This window comes from Pseudochaenichthys georgianus, chromosome 10, assembly GCF_902827115.2.
Source record: "Pseudochaenichthys georgianus chromosome 10, fPseGeo1.2, whole genome shotgun sequence".
NCBI lineage: Eukaryota > Metazoa > Chordata > Actinopteri > Perciformes > Channichthyidae > Pseudochaenichthys > Pseudochaenichthys georgianus.
This window is the reverse complement of record NC_047512.1, coordinates 18,644,509-18,667,652: the sequence shown is the minus strand read 5'-3', so window position 1 is coordinate 18,667,652 and position 23,144 is coordinate 18,644,509. Positions and strand designations below refer to the sequence as shown.

Genomic DNA, 23,144 nt, shown 5'->3' with positions numbered 1-23,144 from the left:
GTTTACCTCATTACAATTAATATATCGTTTAATAATTGCAGAATCTCAATATAACTGTTACTTGTTTCTAAATAGCATAGTAGAACAACAACAGCACAGCACACCTCAGAAGTCAGGAACACTGACTTTATGTAACTTCAGTCGTCATGTCCTCATTTTGTTGTAGGTTGTGTAGTCTTGATGTGTTTCAGAGAACGTCCCCATATGGTACAACCCAACGAGTGTAGAGTGTGTGTGTTACATCGTCCTCATATTGTTGGGTAGTAGATATCGTCTTTAGGTTGTGTAGTCATGATGTGTTTTGGTGGACGTCCCCATTTGGTACAACCCAACGAGTGTAGAGTGTGTGTGTTTCATGGTCCTCATATTGCTGGGTAGCAGATATTGTACAGTTAAACCTATTTCTATAGAGTCTTGAGTTATAAGCCCAGATCCTCATGTGAATTGTTTTTACTAAAATCTGTGTCCCCTACATGAAAAGTCAATGGATTTCTGACACGTTATTGTTGTATTTTAAAATGCAGAAACTGAGTGACATGATCACGGCTCAGCCTTTAGCTGACTCTGAAGCGAGCCAGAGATCCACCTCATCCCTCCAACAGGTAATTAAACATGTACTGTAGACTATTTCTATACAAGGTACATTCATGTGTCAATCAAGTCCAATGCCTACATAAAATGCCTGTTTACCTCATTACAATTAATATATCGTTTAATAATTGCAGAATCTCAATATAACTGTTACTTGTTTCTAAATAGCATAGTAGAAAGATATACCCTACCAATTGATGGCAGAATCTACCTCTTATAACATGAAAATTATCTTTATTGCCCCTAAATTCTGTGTTGTTTCTCCTTTTGCAAATGTATTTTCCAATTTAACCTAATGTGTATCAGTTTACATGATTTAATTAATAGGGATGTAGATCAATACTTATTACTATGGGGTTTCAGTTTTTTTAACAACAACAGCACACCTCAGAAGTCAGGAACACTGACTTTATGTAACTTCAGTCGTCATGTCCTCATTTTGTTGTAGGTTGTGTAGTCTTGATGTGTTTCAGAGAACGTCCCCATATGGCACAACCCAACGAGTGTAGAGTGTGTGTGTTACATCGTCCTCATATTTTTGGGTAGCAGATATCGTCTTTAGGTTGTGTAGTCATGATGTTTTTCAGAGAACGTCCCCATATGGTACAACCCAACGAGTGTAGAGTGTGTGTGTTAGATCGTCCTCATATTTTTGGGTAGCAGATATTGTACAGTTCAAACTATTTCTATATTGGAACCCAAATAACACAATATTTGATGTAAATATACTTATGGTGAAAACAATTATTAAGTCTTGCTTTCGAAGGAATGGCAGTATGTGCTTTTATCATGCATTATATTCTAATTTATCCTTTCAGATTCACAGAAGAACACAACACTTCACTTCAACAAAGCTTCCTCAAAGTGCTCCAATGGAATGCAAGGTAAATAAGCATTTTGTATTTACATTACTCTATTAGAAAAATGAATTGATCTTAACTGGATTTCTCAAAGACATTTCTAGTTTGTTGTACAACTACTGTGTTTTACAGTACAAGCAAATGTATGCCAACATTTTTAACATTCATACACTGATCACAGAGGCCATCATTCACACACATTTGATGATGCTATCATTTAACTACAAACTATACTTTTTTCTATCATATCCCCCATTTTTCACTTTAACAGAGCAATTTCTCAAATACATTGTGTCTTGTTTCCATTTATGACAGCTGGGAAGATGAAAGCAAGTGGACAGGTGACGAAGTGAAGGCTATTGAGCGGCATTTGTATCCTTTCATAACAAGATGCAGAGTACCAGGTAAAAAGGACTGACTCCTGTCTCAAGGCAGAGCCAGTAGCTCTGAAAGACAGGGACTGGGTTGCCATCACATATTACATTCACAACAGAATCATGGCATTCAAAAGGAAGATGAATACATAGGACTAGAACATGCCAACTTCTTCTGAGGTACAATTTTAGTTTAAAAATAATATTTGTTTCTTCATTCCCTGCAGTTTTATTGGTAGGGATTTAATAATCAGCCTAACCTCAGACCTCTTGTGTTAATGTGTGTACTAGGCTTGGTTTTGATATTATCTTGTTTTACTTGAATTATTTAATTAGTTTTGTTCTTGTACAAGCATGTCACATAAGCTTGACTGTAGCTGCCAAATGTTAATATGTTGAGATGCATCCATGAGGAATTTGGAAGTGTTTTCCAACCCCCCTCTCGTGGTCACTTTCAGCCAACAGAAAATGTGTTTTTGACGATTATTTACAGTTATGCCATCATGTCTTTCATAAATAAGGTTTGACTATGTTCTGTCTCAACAAATAATATAACTAGTACTAAGATTGTTTATTCCATCATTATTTCCCAAGTTGTCACCATTGATTTGTTCTTGCCCACAAGTTGTTTGATGTGGTCTTCCAACTATTAAGAAAGAATTCGGAGTGGGGGCTACTTGTAACATGCTTCATTTATGGTAACTTTGGTAAACTATATTAAATGTTGTACCTTATTTAGACTGGTTAACTAAACATAGTGTACACTTGTCATGTTTCGTAGAAGCTGGAAGTTTTAATAAAAAGTTAATTACGTGCTTTTTACAAGAAAAACACTAAAGAGAAAGTTGCTCATTCCTTTCAAACATGCCATATCTACTTCACTGTCTCAAACAGTGGAGGATAGGGGTTAACGTTTCTGGGTTGTGGGTGGTCTATTCTGGGTGTAATAAAAGGTTATTTTACAATTTATATGACCAAATAATTGGTTGTTAGGTTCTAAGTCAACAAACAATGTTTTTAAGTTGTTGCGATTAGTCTTTCTCATAACAGGGAAATTATGAACCCAACTCTGGCAACAATAATACTCAGACATGTTTTGTAGTTAAAAAGCACTACATTTTGGATAGTTGACATAATCCTGTGACTTTTAGTTGACTAACAATTATTTAATCAAAGGCAGCGCCTGTCACCACGGTTCCATCTTATTGCAATATGAATCAAGCATAATATCCTTATTGTTAGGTAAAGGAATTTCCTATTTTCTCCTATTCTGGTTTATACTTCAATTTATATATTTTGCCAGGAATTCATTAAATGTAGAAACAAATAAAGTGTTTCATCCTTTTTTCACATAAGCGTTTATTTATAAGACTTTAAGAGTAAACTGACCACAATTAAATGCTATATACCTTTTTAACTTAGCTTTTTTATGTTTCTGGACTGCTCAGTTTTAATATGTTGTATCAACAAGTTCATATGAATAGACTTTTCGTGTCAGAGGTTACCTGACTGGCGAACATGACTAATTATTTAACGTTGAAGTTTTAGTTTTTTAATGTTTTATGCAGATATTTCAAACATAAGTAATAAAGGCAAAGTTGCAAATACAGACTCTATTTTGTGTATTACTGGGTCTCCATAAGTCCCTTAAACTTGAAAATGTAGTGTGTATCTATGGGGTCACAATTCATATAAACATGAAATATCAGTGTGTGTTGCTAAGGGGCTCATATGTCACATAAACCTGTTCATGTCCTCATAAGTAGTATTAAAATCAGGTCTCCGAAAAATATAGCATTAGACAAAATCTCAATAGATGGATGTCATCCAGGAAAAATGGATATTAATCACTTTTATTCCCAGGTCCCGAGGACCTTTGGAAAGGCATGTCCCCATTTGTCACGTTTTTTTCACAAGTCCTGATATGTCCTTTAAACACGTATGTGTGTGTGTGTGTGTGTGTGTGTGTGTGTGTGTGTGTGTGTGTGTGTGTGTGTGTGTGTGTGTGTGTGTGTGTGTGTGTGTGTGGGATTTTCTCCGGTGGGCCGCGGTCGCGGCATCATTGTTTGTGAGGCATGTCAGCCTGTTCAGTCGTGTGGGAAAATGAGCGCTGCCGGTGGAGGAGGTGATAATGAAAGAGGAGAAGAGAGAGATGATGTGGTTCTGGGCCCTGGCCCTTCTAAAAAGAAAAGACTTGTGTCTTACAACAAACAGTGGGAAGAAAAACACAGTTGGGTAAAGCCCGTGAGTGGAGATCTGTCTTGGGTCTTCTGTGTGTGTGTGTGTGTGTGTGTGTGTGTGTGTGTGTGTGTGTGTGTGTGTGTGTGTGTGTGTGTGTGTGTGTGTGTGTGTGTGTGTGTGTGTGTGTTGTGTGTGTGTGTGTGTGTGTGTGTGTGTGTGTGTGTGTGTGTGTGAGAGTCAGTCAGCTGATTGATGGGAAAATGCTGGGAAAATGGTTGGTTGAAGGATAACATTAAGTCTAATAATGATGTACCGTGCATGTTCACATCATGTATACTTTGCATTACTTAATACCATTTTTCAAATATTTATTTTTTAACATTTTGGACAAAATAGCCAATTGTACATCGAGGTGCCCAGATGTATAGTGCCCACCTATCCGATTTGAACATACTGATGTACAATGTGATGTAGTAGCCTAATGCAGGTGTAAGACCATTGTGTTATAGGTATGCATAGTTTTCTATGCATTTTGAGGGTTTTGGGGGGTTTGACCCCCAAAAACATTTTCGAACCCTAGGGGCTGGCTCCCCCAAAATAATTAAATAACATAACCCTAACCTGACCCTAACCCTAAAACCGAAAAAAAAGTTAAAAAAAAGGAACTAAATCCGCCAGAAACCCGAAAATCTTCGCGCGCGCGAAGATGCCTGTGTCCCGTTTCTCCATTTCTGGAAGTTGGCAACCCTAAAGTCATGTGACTCGTCAAAATGGCGCCACCCACAGGGTTGATGTTATTTCAGTAATTAATCAGCTTAAAATCACTGATAACGTCAAAAAAAAAGACTGGCAGAGACTGGTCTGTTTTATCGGATGATAATTATTTAAAAATGCGTGTCATGATGATTGCCTCCCTTTAAAGAAAAAAGAAAACACCTTGAATTTCAGGGGGGAGGGCGCGCGGGGCTCCGTTGACTAATGCTTATTAAGTAATCTTAATATATAGAGTTAACCTATTTTTTTATGTTGAACTTTAATGAAGTGTATAAACAACAAATATATTATAACAAGTTTTAACAAGAGCTATTTTATTGCTTTCATCAAATTCAAATATGCTTTTATCGTCTGCTTTCTTCATCTAATATTCGAACATTTTATGCTTTGCTGCTCTGAATTCAAGGGACAAATTGTGGGACTGTGATGGTTTCTGCCTAAACACACCTGGTTATTGCCTAAAAGTCATATCCAGAATGCTTAATGGCCTCATTTAGCTGAGGGGAGGTGAAGGTGCTTTTAGCCTGCCACATTTTCTTAATTGTTTTTTAATTACACCTCAGACTGTATCATCTGCAGTAATTTGAGACAGCAGGTCAGTTTCCTGATAGAGTGATAACACATTAATGAAAAATATGGTGTAGTTCTTGTAAGGCTTCCAATTCAAGTTGTTAATAGTGAATATCTAATTAATTTGAGCACAATAATTACTCACTTGCTGATTTAAGAATTATGTAAGTGTAAAGTTATGACATGTTTTGCTTGTAGGCCTACACGTTAGAGCCCAATATGGTGTCTTTGATTCTGAAGTAATATTCGCTGAGCCCACATTCACTGTACATTCAGGCCTCTCAACAAGCCATGCCTGCTGGAAATATCCAGCTGTCGTACAGAAGATGATGACCTTGAAGTGGGGAGCAAGGCACCCTTCCTTTCCTCTACCCCTTCCTTTCCTCTACCCCTTAAAGAGCCTGTGACACGGTTTTCCCCCATCATCCAAACCCATCAATTTGAGTACATATTGTCCCCTTGAAAACCGTTACTGAACTGATTTTGGATATTTGTACTTTGATAACCATTAATCTGCCCTTCAATGTTGACAATTTTCTGGATCTTCTCGCGGATTCTTTAAGTCCCGCCAAATGATGGGTGACGTCATTGCGGGCACAGCGCTCCAGCTGCACCGTCCAGGATCCCAGCATCTGCATGTAAACCTTTATATATATACAGTCAGATGTAAACGCACGACGGCGCACACAGCAGCAAGCTCAGACAGCGATGACAGGTTAATGTTGAACGTGTCTGAGAGCTCATATGAGGCTGAAGGATCGGTTTATGTTGTATCTGTTAGAAGTTTAGGAATGAGGTGCGTCAATATGGGCGATCATATGGTCATGTAGCCAGTGGTGGAATGGGAGTACAAATCATCCCGGGACTCTCGACCGGCCCATTTCGGTACCGCTAGTAAATTGTCAACGGGGGGAGTGGGGGATGTCAGGGGCGGCGGGTGCTGTAGATAGTAAATGTAAATATGTAAATATTTGTGTCACTGCATCCTGGTAAAATACAAATATAATGTATAATGTCTGTGTCTTTGACATTAGCGCTGCTAGCCACCTGTGCCCTGTACTACGAAGCCAGTTCAACAGACCCTGGATATGTTTGAGTAACAAACAAACTAACAACAACAAACTAACAAACGAGATCTCGCTACGCGGTCCTACGACGCTGGTTACCAACTCGATAAATCAAGCCAGGGTTTCTCTCTCCAGCTGAGAGCGCGTTCACGTCTAAGACACGAGTGGATCTGACTTTAATTACATTTGTCTCGAGTGTTTCGTCAACATAATGTGTTAAATAATACTTCTGCATACAGTCTGTGACACTGTGAGTGTTGCACGGCCAGATGAGGCTGGAGAAGCTGACTCAGATAAGGAAATATATGATATATTATGATATTATATGATCGATGATCTGATTGATGATGTATTATGAATGATAAGTGCGACACGTCGGCGTCTTCTCTGCATACGGCAGTTTAAACTGTATTTCCTTTATCCTGTAATATGACTTGAGAGATTTAAACTCCGCACACTGAGTTGATCTATTTTCTATAGACGCCGGAGGCGGGCAGCGTCAGGTAAAAGAAGTTATTTAGCCTTCTCAAACCTGAGCCTCAAGCGCCGCCTATGGGGGATGTGCTGGTGACTTATCCGACTGGCCCACTTCGGTATCGGCCCATCGGGATTCGTCCCGATGGCCAGTCCGCCACTGCACCCAGCCCACGTAAACTGTCAACGGGGGGAGCCTCGCTGCGGGGAAACGGTGGACCTAGTGTCCCGATCGGAGTGGGAATAATAATAATAATCCGTGCATTTTATCCATTAATTTCCCCAACATTGTGGTAAAAAAACCACACGTTTAATCCATGTTGGTGTACTACAACTACAAAAAGCATCGGTTTGTTTTCTCATCAGGAAATGCAGACCGGCTCAAACAAACGATCATTTAATGTATCATATGTTCGCCGAATTGACATGAAAGCACTAATAAATGTAGTTTCATCCACTTGAGTTTACAACCACAAAAATAATCGATTTGTTTTTATATCACATCCGACGGGAGGAAATTCAGCAGCTCTCACTCCCGATTTTTAATCCTAATGTAATCATCATCTTCACCACGATCATTTATGTTTATGTCGCCGAATTGACATGAAAGCACTGACAAATATGAATATACTGTAGTCAACTTCATTCAAACGTTATTAACGTGCCTAATCTCAGTAATTCACCATTTCTACGCATGACAACACACTTTGTCCGTGTTTGGCTCTCGAAGCGTTCCCGCATTGACGTCACTTCCGGCTTCCCCCAAAACTTCAAAATGAGTCGAAGGAATTTCCCGCGATGTTCGAAATTATTGATATTTAACGGAACGGTATCGCTTTTTCTTTTTTAAACTGACGGTTCGAGATTACTAGTAGCCCAATATTTCATTGCACAACAGTTGTTGGGATGCTGTCACAGGCTCTTTAAATATTTCAGATTCCCCTACTGCAAAATACTTTCTAGTTAATATCTTAGTGACAGAAGAAGCCATGCCAGCACACTGATGTCTGCCCAAACTTGTCTCCATGTGTCTCTGGCTATATGGGACTTCAGACAGACTCTAGAACATGTTGGTGTTTCATGCTGCTTTGGTGGTCAAGTAAGTCTGAAAGAAGACTGCAGCAAAAAGCCTAAGGTCATGTTTTTGTTTTTTTACTTCACTTCAATAGTCAGGCAAATCTAAGAGACGCCAGTAGTGTTAGTTATGTGGATTAATAAATGTTGGTTAATGCCAACCCCAGCCCCTATGCTAGATAGTGTCATGTAGTGGAGAAGAGGTTAGATATCTTAAAGGAATGGTCCACTCATTAGATAATTAATCAAAACGTCAGTATTTAGTGAAACATTATGTTTAAACCATACCCTGAAGAAATCAGCGATATTCCCCGGTAAATAATGATTTTATAGCTCTTTTTTATCAAAACCTATATATTCCGTCTGGCCGCCGCCATTTTTGCCATTTTCAGTAGTCACGTGATGGTCGTGACGTCATCCATGCGTTCACTTTGTCAACACACGGAAACATGGCGGTGTATTTGAGTTCGGACTCGTCAGCAGAGGAAGAAGTTTTGACCAATGTGAAGAGATTGGATGGGGAATTCAGCCATACATATCAGTATGACAATACGACACCCTCTGTCCTTAGACCCTCACATCGTACAAGGAAAAACTTCCGAAGAAAACCCACAGTTTAAAGGGAACATGGGAGAAACCTCAGGGAGAGCAACAGAGGAGGGATCCCTCTCCCAGGACGGACAGACGTGCAATAGATGCCGTGTGTAAATTGAAAAGATAATACATTTGCAACATAGGTAGTCCAAATGTTTGGTAATGCATGTGTGTATAATAGGAAGATGATATAAGATACTATATGTATGCATGTAGTACCACCCTTGCTAGCGATTCCCTCTCTAGTTTAGCATACTCAGCTTCGTTGTCCCTGGCCATAGAATCACGATTTTATGGGGCCGGAAAAAACTGGGGGAAAATACACACTAGCCGGTACTACGCTATATGGAAAGGCCACCAAAAACTGTCCTGGCCTGGACGCTAAAGGACGTTAAAACGGGGCTAGCCGCTGCAATGGAAATGCGCTATAACATACCTTATCTTACTCCGAGCACTACTTCTGCTCCTCCGTCGCTTCACACTTGCAGAGGGTGATTTCTCAACTGGCCGAACTGGTGTCCTGGTCGGTGATGACACCAGAAAGACCGATGGTACTGCATCTCCATTAAGTAATGGTTGTTCCATAAATCCCATGTTATGTTTTATCATACGCTCAGAGTAGTCGTCCGGAAATTTGAAATGTTCGCTGCATACATGAGCCTGTGAATCTTTCGGTTCGGGCCGGCCACATTTCACTAGCCACTGCCTCAGAATGTACTTCTTACGCTTACCTTTTGGCAACAGATGGAACCGAGCATTCCGTGGATTGTTCCTATCAGAATTGTGGCAATATTTCGCGATACAGTGAGGCATATTTGAAGAGAGAAACTACAGTAAATAACATGGAGATCAACGTGTCTTCGAAAACCAAACGCATGGTTTACGTCACGTCCGGAAAATGGCGGCGCCCACAGTGTTGATGTTATTTCGGTATATAATCAGTTTAAAATCACTGATAATGTCATCGGATTAAAAAAAAAAAAAAAAGACTGGATGATAATTATTTAAAAATGAGTGTCATGAGCATACCATTCCTTTAATATCCAAATCTACCTTCTCACAGCTCTTGTCAGTAGCAACAGCGCCCTGTTCAATGTTTATATGTCAGCACTGTTTGCAGGTTAGCAGCACATGCCCTCCCCTGAGCAGAAGATACTTTGATTTCGTATAGGCCTACAGTAAAATCAGTATCGGTGATTAGTTTTAGATTAGGTTAGATTAGATATTGTTCTCAGGGGGAAATTCATTTTCACAACACTGTAAATCTACTAAACACACATGGCAGTAACACTCTGCGAGGCCTGTATGACCTTAACTTGTTGTCTGTACAAGGTGAAATTCAAGGGTCCCTGTTGACGGGATGATTCTGTTGCTGGTGTGCACCCTTACCTTTTTTCCTTACCCTGGTTCGCGGAGGACACCAAAAAAGTCCTAGAAAAGACAATTTGAACTTAACTAATGTGCATTTAAAAAAAGAGGAATAGTTTTGGTGAAAACTAAAAGCTGGGGTACAATAATTTGTTTTTGTTTCAAGACCCTGGTTCACGGAGGATATCAAAAAAGTCCTAGTTTACAAGGTAAACTTAACTGTGCATTTAAAAAAGAGGAATAGTTTTGGCGAAAGGTACCATGGGGTCAGATTATAATTTTCCAAAGGGGGTTCGTTTAGCATGAAACACTTGAAATAACTAAAGGACAAGTTAAACAAGGAAAGTAGAAAGAAAGGGAGGTGATGGAAAACTATTTCTGCAAAAAACATTATTCATATATCTTTGCTTTTAAATGACTGTTTTTAAATGTAATTTCATTGGGGATCCTCCGATCGCCAATTTCGGGGCCGACCGCCGGAATCAGTATCGGCCGATACCGATCGCCGATCCGATCGAGTAGGCGGGGCCTAAATGGAAGATTTAAACATCACTTTAAATCTTCCATTTAAAGTGATGTTTAAAACTCAGTTAATGGGGATCATTCACTGGAGCTTTCACAAACAACAATCAACTTAATTATTACATTAAAATGATGTACATTATTCAAGTTTACATTCACTTTGGATAATAACACGGGAGAAATGAGCGGAAGCGCCCTCTTTTCCTCTCTCCCCCCTCTCTCCCCCTCTCTCCCTCTCCTGACAGCCTGTCAGTATCTCATGCAGCTCACTGATCCAGTAATGAGTGACCCGACATCCATCCATCTTCTCCCGCTTATCCGTGGTCGGGTCGCGGGGGTAGCAGTTCCAGCAGAGAGCCCCAAACTTTCTTTTCCCTGGCGACATCAACCAGCTCTGACTGGGGGATCCCAAGGCGCTCCCAGGCCAGCGAAGAGATATAATCCCTCCACCTGGTCCTAGGTCTACCCCTTGGTCTCTTCCCAGCTGGACGTGCCTGGAACACCTCCCTAGGGAGGCGCCCAGGTGGCATCCTAACTAGGTGCCCGAACCACCTCAACTGGCTTCTTTCGACGCGAAGGAGGAGCGGCTCAACTCCGAGTCCCTCCCTGATGACCGAACTTCTCACCTTATCTCTAAGGGAGACACCAGCCACCCGGCGGAGGAAACCCATCTCGGCCGCTTGTATCCGCGATCTCGTTCTTTCGGTCATGACCCATCCTTCATGACCATAGGTGAGGGTAGGAACGAAAATGGCCCGGTAGACAGAGAGCTTTGCCTTCCGGCTCAGCTCCCTTTTCGTCACAACGGTGCGGTAAAGCGACTGCAATACTGCTCCCGCTGCTCCGATTCTCCGGCCCATCTCACGCTCCATTGATCCCTCACTCGAGAACAAGACCCCGAGATACTTGAACTCCTTCACTTGGGGTAAGGACTCATTCCCTACTTGGAGTGGACAGTCCATCGGTTTCCTGCTGAGAACCATGGCCTCAGATTTGGAGGTGCTGATCCTCATCCCAGCCGCTTCACACTCGGTTGCGAACCGATCCAGTGAGTGCTGAAGGTCGCAGACCGATGAAGCCATCAGAACCACATCATCTGCAAAAAGCAGTGGTGCAATCCTTAGTCCACCGAACTGCAGACCCCCCCCCCCCACGACTACGCCTCGAAATCCGATCCATGTATATTACAAACAGGATTGGTGACAAAGCGCAGCCCTGGCGGAGGCCAACCCTCACCGGAAATGGGTCCGACTTACTGCCGAGGACCCGGACACAGCTCTCGCTTTGGGAGTACAGAGATTGGATGGCCCTGAGTAGAGACCCCCTCACCCCATACTCCCGCAGCACCTCCCACAGTAACTCCCTGGGAACCCGGTCATACGCCTTCTCCAAGTCTACAAAACACATGTAGACCGGATAAGCGTACTCCCAGGCCCCCTCCAGGATCCTTGCGAGAGTAAAAAGCTGATCCGTCGTTCCACGACCAGGACGGAATCCGCATTGTTCCTCCTCAATCTGAGGTTCGACAATCGGCCTGACCCTCCTTTCGAGTACCTTGGAGTAAACTTTCCCGGGGAGGCTGAGTAGTGTGATGCCTCTGTAATTGGCACACACCCTCTGATCCCCCTTTTTGAAAAGGGGGACCACCACCCCGGTCTGCCACTCCTTCGGTACCGTTTCCGACTTCCACGCAACGTTGATGAGACGTGTCAACCATGACAGTCCCTCAACACCCAGAGCCTTCAGCATTTCCGGGCGGATCTCATCCACCCCCGGGGCTTTGCCACTGTGGAGTTGTTTGACGACCTCAGTGACCTCCCCCCGGGAGATTGGCGTTGATCCCCCGTCATACTCCAGCTCTGCCTCTAACATAGAGGGCGGAGTTGTCGGGTTCAGGAGTTCCTCAAAGTGTTCCTTCCAACGTCCCAACACTCCATCAGTTGAGGTCAACAACGTCCCATCCTTACTGTACACAGCTTGGATGGTTCCCTGCTTCCCCCTCCTGAGGTGTCGGACAGTTTTCCAGAACAACTTTGGTGCCGCCCGAAAGTCCTTCTCCATGTCTTCTCCGAACTTCTCCCACACCCGCTGCTTTGCCTCGGCCACGGATGAGGCTGCTGCCCTTCGGGCCTGTCGGTACCTTGCAACTGCTTCGGGAGTCCCCCGGGATAACAAATCCCTGAAGGCCTCCTTCTTCAGTCGGACGGCTTCCCTGACCACCGGTGTCCACCAGGCGGTTCGAGGGTTACCGCCCCTTGAGGCACCTAAGACCTTGAGACCACAGCTCCCCACCGCGGCTTCGGCAATAGAGGCTTTGAACACCGACCACTCTGGTTCAATGTCCCCAACCTCCACAGGAATGCCCGAAAAGCTCCGCCGGAGGTGTGAGTTGAAGGCCTCCTGAACTTGGGCCTCCTCCAGACGTTCCCAGTTCACCCGAACTACACGTTTGGGCTTACCAGGTCTATCCAGAGGCTTCCCCCGCCACTCGACCCAACTCACCACCAGATGGTGATCAGTTGACAACTCCGCCCCTCTCTTTACCCGAGTGTCCAAAACATACGGCCTCAGGTCCGATGATACGATAACGAAATCGATCATGGACCTTCTGCCTAGGGTGCTCTGGTACCACGTACACTTATGAGCATCCTTATGTTCGAACATGGTGTTTGTTATGGCCAATCCATGACTAGCACAGAAGTCCAGTAACAAACCACCACTCCGGTTCAGATCAGGGGGGCCGTTCCTCCCAATCACGCCCCTCCAAGTGTCTCCATCATTGCCCACATGTGCGTTGAAGTCTCCCAGCAAGACTAAGGAGTCCCCTTCAGGAGCCCCATACAGGACTCTTTCCAGGGTCTCCAAGAAGGCCGAATACTCTGAACTGCTGTTGGGTGCATAAGCACACACAACAGTCAGAGTTTTCCCCCCCATAACCCGCAGGCGTAGGGAGGCGACCCTCTCGTCCACTGGGGTAAACTCCAACAACGAAGCACCTAACCGGGGACTTGTGAGTATCCCCACACCCGCCCGGCGCCTCACACCTTGAGCAACTCCGGAGAAGAATAGAGTCCAACCCCTATCCAGAAGTAAGGTTCCAGAGCCGACGCTGTGCGTAGAGGTGAGCCCAACCATATCCAACTGGTACCGCTCCACCTCCCGCACAAGCTCCGGCTCCTTTCCCCCCAGAGAGGTGACGTTCCACGTCCCCAAAGCCAGCTTCTGCCGCCCGGGTCTGGTCCGTCGAGACCCTCCGCTTTCACTGCCACCCGTCTGGCAGCGCACCCGACCCCATCGATGTTTCCCGTAGGTGGTGGGCCCGCGGGACAGAGAAGCGGAGGTGTTGCCCACGTTGCCTTTTCGGGTTGGGCCCGGCCGGGCTCCGTGGCAAGCCCGGCCACCAGACGCTCGCCGACGAGTCCTCCTTCTGGGCCTGGCTCCAGAAGGGGACCCCGGGCTTCCTCCGGGCCGGGTATCCTCACTTCTTGTTTTTCCTTTCATGAGGTCTTTTGAACCAATCTTAGTCTGGCCCCTTGCCTGAGACCAATTTGCCATGGGAGACCCTACCAGGAACACAAGGTTCCAGACAACACAGCCCCCAGGTTCATCAGGGCACACAAACCTCTCTACCACGGTAAGGTGCTGGTTCTCACAGAGTGACCCGACAGTGAAGAATAAATATATTTATAATAACTAGTTTAGCTTGTTCCAGAGGTAGATAAAATAGCTAAGTGTGTTAGGTCTAACTCTTGTGTGTTTCGCTCCGCTTACCGGTCCGGCGGGCGGAGCTGCAGGATTTCTGCTTCACACACACGTTGCATACCGCTATTTTACTGTCTTTTTCGGACACCTTAAAATAATGCCAGACCGGTGAAGCCATTTTGGCGAGCTTGTTTTGCCGCACACAGAGAAAAGTGTCATGTATTTTACGTCATGCGATCGGCTCTTGCGATTGGCATGTTCAGAGAGTACCGATCGATCGGTAGAGAGTGAGTATCGGCCGATCTCGATCGGTGACCGATCGATCGGGGCATCCCTAAATTTCACAATATGTTTCTTAATGTCTTTCATTTTTTTAAAGCACTTTGAATTGCCTTGTGTTAAAATGTGCTATATAAATAAACTTGCCTTGCCTTAGTGTGCATTAGTGGCACTATCCTACTTAGCCAAACAAGTACATGAAGATATCAGTTTTCTACTCCACATGACTTATTGAGGTGGCCTTTAGAGGGCTAAATATAATTTCATTAATGTTGTGATCCTATATTTGAAATGATGGTGGACATATGTCAAACTACAGTTAATGGCAAAGAAATGAGATGTTTGAAAGCCCACGGAAAGCATACACATGTTTTTTCTTGTATTCCCTCCCCCGCTTTGCTTTCATTATGTGTCGATCACATCTAACTCCAGTGAAGTGGAAGCAGTCAATATTACCCTTTTCTCTACCATGTGAAGGATGAACTCTAATCGTGGTCCTGCTACGGAAGGCTCATCTTCCAAAATCGGTTCAAGCAGAAAGAACAAGAGCCCAGATTGCTTTTAAAAAGCTTCAGAATCTATGTGTGCTATAAATAATGTTAAGACTTCTAAGCACAATGTACTATCTCTACTGTGATTTCCTTAATTTGTGATCCTGCAGCCACATAATTATTCAAGGTTGTTAAAATATTCTTAAATGATTATAAACCTTCATCACTGCACAGTTTTAACATTCAAACAAGCTATTGAAAGCTCCAGTAGTATGTTATTTATAATATGGAACTTCATCTATCATTTATCTTTATCTGAATGCCTTTGATATTATAGTATTTAGTGCTATTCTGTATAAGAAATCAAAGATGGTAGCAACTGCCTACCCTACTGTGACAGCATACTGTAGCACAGCTACAACGGCAAACCCATTAAACAACATTGTTGAATGTAATATCCAAATGATGGTTGCTGCTGGTGGTAATAGTGCCTTAAGGTTATAGCTGTCAGTGATCATCTCCGGCAATGAGCATTACGGGCTGAGCCCTCCCCACACCCGTCCTCCAGGACCCATAAAGGCCACCCTGTGCTTTTGTTCAGGCAATCAAGATATGCATGGACATTAGTTTCGAAAGCCAAATGGTGCAATTCAACCCTGACCTGCCTTCAGCTTAAAATGAATTGAGACTAAATTATTCTCCCCCAGTTACTTTCCTATGCAGCACCGTCATAAAGGGCAGTCGCTCTAATTTCCTTTGACAAATCGTTAAAGAGCCCCGGCACTAATGTTTCAATTCATCTCTACTCGGGCTACTTTAGTACAGTATCCACACATACACGCACACACACACACGCGCTCACACACACACACACACACACACACACACACACACACACACACACACACACACACACACACACACACACACACACACGCATACATAGTATTTAAACAAAATAAGGATAGCAGCACAGTGCAATGTAATATAATATAATTTTGTTTACACAATTTACAACCTACAAACTCTTTATGTACATATCTCTGCTTTTAAAAAACCCCAAGCGCTTCTTTTTAGTCCTCAGTCATTCATGCAATTACTTTATTGAGTTAAATTATTTTTGAAGATCTGTAACAAGGGTTATAAACACTAATGTGCCGCCTCAGTCTACAACACATTTGTCCGTTGAATTAAAATGTCTATACAAGGAATAATTTTGCACCTTTCTAGAAATGTAGATATTGCCCTGGGATTTGTGCTGTGTGACATTCAAACTAAGTGATGTGTTCAGTATATGATCAAAATGATATTCCATTAAATGTGAAGAGTTCTCACCCTTTCATGTTTTCCGCTTTTGTAATGCTGGCCTACATTACAAAGAGCTGCACCTGTGTGTTTGTATTGATCAAATGGAGAGACAGGGGAGGCTACGGCCAGTTAAAAGCAGTAGACAGCATAGATGTGTACACACTATAATGATAGACCCTATAAAGCTTATATATATTATAAGGTCTGATTTGTCCTTTTGATGCATCCCCTTATTGTGTGCTGGACATAAGAAATCATCTGAAACCTAAAAAGGGAAAAACTAGTGATGACCTTAATGAATGCATTTTCAAATAAGAGCCTGTTTCTGTTCTGTAAGTGTGATTATTTGTAAACAATTCTAACAAAGGTAAGAGGCAAAGAAGATTGTTTTATATTTTTAATAAAAAGTATTATTCTCACAGTCTACATTGTGGAAGACTTAATTTTCACATTTCATGATCATCAAAGCGACATACATACTCAATACTGTGGATCTCAACGACACAACAAAGGGACACAACGACATGCTGACTGCAGTGGGGTTTGAACCTGTGACCCCCTGATCCGAACACCTACGCTCTATCCACTGCGCCACACGCCCCCCTTTATAATATACATTTGCATATTACAAGAGGCAGAAATGGTAATTTACAGGAGGCTTCTGTAAGTGTGATGGGGTAATAAACCACCTTTAGAAATGTAATCCAGCCACACCACTTCATCATACCTTTTTTTTTTTATCTGACAAATTTGATCGTTAATATGGTTTGGAATATGAAGAAAGTTGCATCAGAACAGCTTCCAAACAGTGACAGTAAACAGGCTTTTTATATTCTCTGAATAGCATTGCATTTACAAGCTAGGTTACAGAAGACATACGGCAAACAGAAAGGGTCGGCCAAGTTACATGGAAAGCCTCAATGCTAAACCCTCTTGTCTCCACATGCCAACAGGGAGTAAATGAGGCCCTTCTTCAAGCAACACTCAGTCTTTCTTCAGAGTTTGCATGGTGGTGTCTTTCTTTATTCATATTTCCAAAAACCCAAAACACTAGCGCAAAATTGAAAGGAATTGACAAACCATGTCAGTATCTGTCCTTAAAGGGGACCTATCATGCAAAATGCACTTTTGTATGTCTTTTATACATAAATATGTGTCAGCGGTGTGTAAGGGAACTCACAAATTGTCAGAAAACAAAACCCTCTCTCTTTTCCTCCGTACCCAAATATCTAAAACCGGGGGTACAACAGAGCTGATCCAGATTATCTGCCGATATGAGGTAATATCGGAAATGTGGGCTGGCTTTACACCCACGGCCCTATCAGAAACGTCGCTATCAGAAACAATGCGCAACGTATTTTGGAAGTAATATTGTCTTTGTTTACATTAGCAAGCATCGCTAACACTTAGAGCTAACGCTGTACTTGAGAGAGTATGTGTAAAAAAGCATGATATACCAAGACCCAGAATCAGCATTTCTCTAACGCAGCGTCCACACGGCGGCATGCGTTGATGCTTGCCGGTGAGCTTGTCTGACTGAAACTCGACCAACAACCAATCACATGAATCTCCCGCCCCGGACACACAACCACGCGGTTTGATTGGCTAGGGCTTGTACTGGCATATGATCAGGGTTGGGTTGTAACGGAATACATGTAACAGCGTTACGTAATCAGAATACAAAAATCAAGTAACTGTATTCAGCTCGCGTTACATTTGAAAAACGAGTAATCTGATTACAGTTACTTTCGTAAACCTGAATTGAATACATTTTGGATTACTTATTGGAATTATTGGTGGAAAGATTTCCTCTCAACATTTAATATTCAAGTAGGTACAGCCGAATCATCACAGCCCACAAAACCTATTACCGCCGCAGATGGACCAAAAAAAGCGATCAGGGGACATGATCATTATCTTTTAAATAACGTTAACTAAAGGGAACAATCTATTTGACACAGCTGAAGCTCTGGCATTCGTTAAAAACTAACTCATTTAATAAAAATCACAGTTGCATTGCACACAATGCACTGTTTTTTGAGAACACAAATTCGTAACTAATGTAATTTTTACATTCTGACGAAAAATAAAAATAATTATGAATACAAATAAAATAAAAGAAGCCTCCCGTGAGTTACTACACGCTATAAAGTAGATTTAAAAAACGTTGTATAGAATAAAGGATCACTGCGGGACGTTGTAGAAATGCGTGTGTGCACCACGACAAAGGAGCCTCATTCACTTTACCTTGGGATTGTTTGCGTGGTGCCGACACGTAAATGTAACAACGTTCGTGACTCCACCACGCATTGTGGTGTTAAGGAGTCGTGGTGGAGTCACGCATTCTGGTGAGATCAGGTTGTTTTAATTAATGTCCTGCCAACACTGGCAGGACAGAAGGCGACACACCCGTTCTAAGCCGTGTCCCTCACTCCTCACATCCCAAGCTGCATCCCCAACAAGTGTATTATGTTGTTACATCGTTTCAGATGTGATGTTTCAGTTGTGCTCTTGATAAGCCATTAAAACAGTAAAAACACGTTCAGTTCTCATTCATAACACTCCGTTCGATGTGGGATGCGCCTCATCGCGGAGCAAACAGAAGCATCAATCTCATTACGCCAATACTGATTGGCTGGTGATCTTGACGTCAACGTCAGGGGAAATCACCCCCTATAAGTAGCCTGCGCCACGACGCATGCGTCATTCAAACACCTCTTCTAGCTTCAGAGCACATCTCTAATGGTAGCCGGGCTAGTTTAACAGTCCACAGACTGAACCAAAAGCTAATTTTCGGTCGACGGGCGTTAGCCGGCTACCCTATTCTGCCTCGCAGAAGAGTATAGTACTAACACACCAGTTAGTATTATAATCAACCTCGCCATTCTTCCTCAGGAATTAAGGTAAGGTTTTGATTGTTCAAGCTAGCAACACACCTGCTGCTAGCTTGTTTTTTCCCCTCACTGCCGACACCACGGTAGCGAGGACGGATTTTTTACTTTTTTCTTCCACGAAGGAGAAAAAGGATTAAAAGGATATTACCACACCAGGTAATATTCTTTGAGAAAAAAGACCCACACCGTCCTTTTTCTACGGATTAAAGACAGGTTGGGAACTATTTTTTCTCTCGACGTACCTGTTACGAGCGGGTCCTCTTCACGCCACGCAGCGTATAAGATGGACGCCTCTCTCCCTCACACCAGAGGAGTCAGGAACTCGGAGGCTCGGCTCTGCGGCTGCGGGTTGAAAGTGTCAGGCACAGACTCACACCAGATCTGTTCGTCCTGCCTCGGGCTGGAACACGCCCAGGAGGCCATTGACAACCCCGGCTCGTGCGGGCATTGTGCCCGCTTCACCATGAAGAGCCTCCGCCGAAGGTTAGCACAACAAGCTAGCCTGTCGGGACAGGACCCCCTCATGTCCACTGGTTTGCCGGCTGGCAATCAAGACACGGGGGCGTCCGCCGCAGAGATGGAGCCCCTCACTGGGTCGGTCTGGGGCTCATCGACAGCGGCAGCCGCAGAACCGGAATCCCGCGCCATATCAGGCCGAGACCCGGTGGCGGCAAGAGACGCGGGAACGGGGCCCCACGCTTTACCAAGCTGGGGCTCCCGGCTGGACCTCACCATGGTTTCACCCGCGGAAGATGTCCTAGAGTTAGACTACATGGAGGACGAAGAGGATACCTCTGAGTTCCTCCTGTCTGACTCGGATGAGCAGGAAGACGACATCTTCATGTCATCGGCTCAGGCTGCAAAGCCGGGAGCGATGGCTGCTCTCCCGGGTGATAGCACACCAGCTTCGCCCTGTCTAAGCATGGACATGCAGGCCGTGTGTCAGCGCGCTGCGTCCAGGCTAGACATCCCGTGGCCTGAAATGGCCAAGGAGACTTCCAGGTCCCGTTACGAGGGGAAACATTTTCCCCAAACAACGAGGACGAAGAGGCAGCTCCTTCCGGTCTTCCCGGAGATGTTGGATGAGGTGTCGGTCTCATGGAGAGACCGGCCCTTTAGAAACAAGGCCCCAATCCAGGGTGCCTCCTCCCTTGACTGTGGCGGTATGGAGAGGCTCGGCCTGCTCCGCATACCGCCTATGGAACCACTGGTGGCAGCCCACCTCCTACCGAGGATGGGCCCATCACCAAGCAGGAACCTCACGCTGCCAGCAAAAACGGACCGATTCCAGTCGACCATGACTGAACGGGCCTACAGAGCCGCAGCATTGTCCGCCAGGGCTCTGAACGTTTCCTCGATGCTAACCGTGTACCAAGCGGAGCTCTGTGAGGATCTGTCGAGCAATCCTGGACCGGCCACTCTGGACGAGATAGCCGCGGTCACAGACATTTGTCTCTGTGTCCAACGCTGCACCGTCCAGGCTGGGCAAGGTAATGGGGATCATGGTGGTGCAGGAAAGAGCTAGATGGCTCAACCTCACCAACCTCCCAGACCGGGAAAAGGACAGTGACATGCCCATCGTTCCCGAGGGGATTTTCGACTCCGCTCTCGCTTCCATGCAGAGGAAGTGCGAGTCGAAAAAGAAGGAAGACGAGGCCCTCCACCTCTGTCTCCCTCGAAGGGTCCAGCCGCTGCCTTCTCAACAGCAGCCCTTCGCAACAGCAGCCCTTCGCCCATGCTGCACCGAACCCTGCTAGGTTTAAAGTACCAGGACAGCAGAGGTCGCAGCCCACCCCGAGTCCCCAGTCCAGGCAGGAGACGAGGGCGAGTTGGCCTAGAAAATCTCCGGTTCCGGCTGCAGCCCAGGCGCAGCCAACCCAGAATTTCGGCCAGCAGTCGAGGAAGAAGAAGCAAGCGGCCTGACAGCCCCTCCTTCTCCCCTCTGTGACAGAGCTGGAAGTTCTTTCCCCGGCTCTAAACGTGTCCCCGCTGCCTCGAGAGATGCCTCAACGTCATCCTCAAGTCTGCATAAAACACATGTCACATCTTTGTTGTTTAAATAAACCATTTTCCGCTGACGCATCCAGGCTTCGGCCAAGGGCGCAGCTCAAAAAAATGAAAAGAAAAACAATAAACAGTCCGTTAACTATAAATCCCCTTCTGAGAGCAGCTACGGCCTCTCTCAAAAGGCGGATAATAAACAGGTCTGTGAAGGCACCACCGCCACGCACATGCGCAGTGCCGGTTGGGGCTTTAAGGGCACTACCGTCACGCACATGCGCAGTGCCGGCTGGGGTCGTGAAGGCTCCACCGTCACCAAGCCCCCAGGAAGTGCGCCGGACTCAGATGGAAATATTCGTGCTGGCCAAACGGCGGTACTGCACATCCGTTTGGTTGCCAGGCCCGGAAACACTTTTTCCCATTGACTTACATGGGGAAAGAGTGGTCTGTAACTCGTTGGATACTTTTTTTTAAACTAAATAAGCAACCCAGTATGAACACTTGTATAGCCCTTATTAAAAACATTCGTTCCTCAAGTTGTAAATATGTGCTAATAACGTTATTCTGAGAGTTATTTCCCTCCGCATTATGAATATCGCCTTACTGCCAGCCCACGGAGCTGTAATAATGGATATATTGCACATGTTTGCTGTAATTCATCATTTGTAAAATATTATACTACATGGGCTGTATGATGTAAATCTTGTACCGTAAATGTTGTATTAAATAAAGTTAATATTACCGATGTAGATTAACGTTCCTGTAGCTTCTTATATATATATATATATATACAGTGCAATAATTATTTCATGCTAAATTAAGCTCTGTTGGATATCACCAGATCCTGTTACAGCATAATAGAAGTACATAACGATTGATGTGAACATTAGCATAATTACTAGCTAGCCGCTAGCTGCTAACTGCATAATAACAAGCCATTACCATCAGGGCCGTATCCAGGATTTCCTAAATACCGAGGTCCAAACATGTTAGGGGGGTTCGGGGGATACCCCCGAGATTTTTGGGATTTTCATGATCTAGTTAGGTGCTTTTTAAGTCCTGTGGGGCGTCACACATTCGATAATATATTGATTTCAAACCATGTCAGTGGGCTGCAGCCTGCAGCATAAATTATTTTTGAAAGTGTAATACATGAATCAGTTGATTGTTACTATTATTGATCTGGACATGCAGAAAGACCTGCACCCTCTCTTCCATCTTCTTTAGTCTCTCTGTCTTCTTCCTGTTCATTACTCTCTCTGTCCTCTACTCTTTCTCTGTGTTCAATCTCTCCCTCGTTGTTCACTGTTTGCTCCTCCTCACTTGTCGCTCCTGCCAGTCAATTCAAAGCAATTCAGTCATTTAATCAGTGGGTTTTCTCCGGAAGTGTTTCCTTGTACGATGTGAGGGTCTAAGGACAGAGGGTCTAAGGACAGAGGGTGTCGTATTGTCATACTGATATTCTGTACAAACTGTGAAGTCCACTGAGACAAATGTAACATTTGTGATATTGGGCTATATAAATAAACATTGATTGATTGATTTAGTTCATTTCACTTGTTTGTTTGGATTTTTTTTTTAAATCTGTTTTGTTTGATTCTCAAAAGAGAACAAAGATGTAAGCAAATGGTGTTTTATTATGAAATCATAACTGCAATAGATGTATGTTGTTTTAAAATTATGCCTATTGTAAATCAAGACTAATCTATTGTTATAGATAAATAGATAGATAAATAGATGGGGTTATTAAGCCTAGATTCTTTTGTGTGACGGTACCTGCAGTTCCTCCCTGACTTCCATCACTTTCTCTCTCTCTCTTTCTCTCTGCCTGTCCTGTCTCTTCCTTACCACAGCTGAGCTTCGAGCCTTCGACTGACGTCTTTTCATTATATCTGAGTCAGTGTAAAAAGAAAACAATACAATGTTATATCTTCAATGTTTTACTCAAATTGAAATGTAAGAAAAGCATTACAACGTTTGTTAAAAGCTAATCCTTCTGACATTGGATGAATGTAATTAA

At 43.9% G+C, this 23,144-nt stretch overlaps 1 long non-coding RNA gene across 1 annotated transcript; it reads left to right on the top strand.

Annotated features, from left to right (window-relative positions):
• Positions 1–541: 541 nt before the first annotated feature.
• Positions 542–1,855, top strand: LOC117453676 (uncharacterized). The gene is made up of 3 exons (XR_004552922.2): positions 542–602; positions 1,410–1,475; positions 1,767–1,855. It is a non-coding gene; the product is annotated as an uncharacterized lncRNA (long non-coding RNA).
• Positions 1,856–23,144: the final 21,289 nt, after the last annotated feature.